This window comes from Myotis yumanensis, unplaced genomic scaffold, assembly GCF_028538775.1.
Source record: "Myotis yumanensis isolate MYYU_CA2020_CCGP unplaced genomic scaffold, mMyoYum1.0.hap1 SCAF_19, whole genome shotgun sequence".
Taxonomy (NCBI): Eukaryota; Metazoa; Chordata; class Mammalia; order Chiroptera; family Vespertilionidae; genus Myotis; species Myotis yumanensis.
The window spans coordinates 7,954,251-7,955,682 of NW_027223770.1; positions in this window are offsets into that span (position 1 = coordinate 7,954,251).

The following is a 1,432-nucleotide window of genomic DNA, read 5'->3' on the forward strand; positions in this document are numbered from 1 at the left end:
ACTTAGATACACATCAAGCGTTTAACCCAGCACAGGGCAAGTGCTCCATTGATATGGACCCTGGTTACTTGCCAACCAGCCAGGCACTCATGCCCTCGCCCTCCCTGGTCCGTACCCTCAAACAATTTGCCATCCTGTCCACACTTGGATGCCCTCATCCATCTTTCTGTGTGCCCTTTCCTCTGTCTTGAATACCCCCCTCCCCTCCGACCTGGTGAATTCAACTCATCTATGGGGCCCCTCCCCTGTGAAGCATTCCTCCAGGCCTGAGAGTTCATTTCCTCCAAGTGTCCACAGCTATAGCTGCCCTCCTCACAACAGGATGTATCCCGCCGCACATCTGAAGGGCAGCGTATGTGCACCGCGGTTCTGTGGCCCCGTCTCCCAGGCTCCCAAGGGCTCACGCGTTCCCAGCCGGGAGAGCAGGAAGACGTCTGCATGTTTTACAAACATCAATTAATTTCACTCCCAAGACGTACTTCCTTCATTGCCGTCATCGCTGTCATTGCCGTCATCCGGATGACAGCGTGCGAGCATTCTGCACTTTAACGTTTGCAGAGGACTTGATCCAGGGGCCCTAGGAGTGCGCGCAGAAAGCTCCAGCCCCAGAAAGCTCGGTGGATGCTGAGGCTGGAGAGGTTGTCTGGCTGATTTTATTCACAGCGTCCGGAATAGGTGAGTCCGAAGCGTGCCTGTCTGGCCTGGCCATGAATTTCCAAGTCCGGAGGATTGCGCTGGTTTTCCAGGCCTGTTTGACCAGTTAAGGGCAGTGGCCCTCAGAAACAGGTCTACACCCAAATCCCAGGGCTCCTCCAAACACCCCTGAACCTCCTCAGCCTGCAAACATTCCTGAAGGACCCTGGCTTCCCTCAGTCAAGGAAAACATCCATCTTACCGGGAATCAGCCAGAAAAACCTGTTTGCCGGCAAAATTTCACCATTTTTCACAAAGACACAGAAAGCCAGGGGCTGTGTGGTTTGAGCAGCCATCAGCCTGGGGAGCAGGGAATACAGTCTGATCCTCTCTGTCCCGTCACCACGGAAGCTCACGGCAGTCTCCAGGGCTCCAGGCTGCATAGGGGGCCGCCCTGGGACAGAAAGGTGCACACGGGGTTGCACAAGGCCAGCCCAGCAGGACTGAGAGCTCGTGAGGCCTGGGGTGCAAACTCAACCCGCTTCTCCCTCGGCAGCCTTTCTGAACGGGCCTGCATGTGCTGCCTACCTGGGCCGACAGCCGGTGACAGCCACTGCAAATGGATGTGAGACAGCAGAGGCGTGGAGGGCACTGCCCACAGAGGCACTGTCCAAGGCTCACGTTAAGGCCCATCCGACGTCACGACGCAAGAAAGTGGAACCTTCCGGGGCCAATGCTGTTAAACACGTGGCCCAATGGTTGAGGCCTTCAAGATGCAAATGTTTCCAGGCCACTTGCT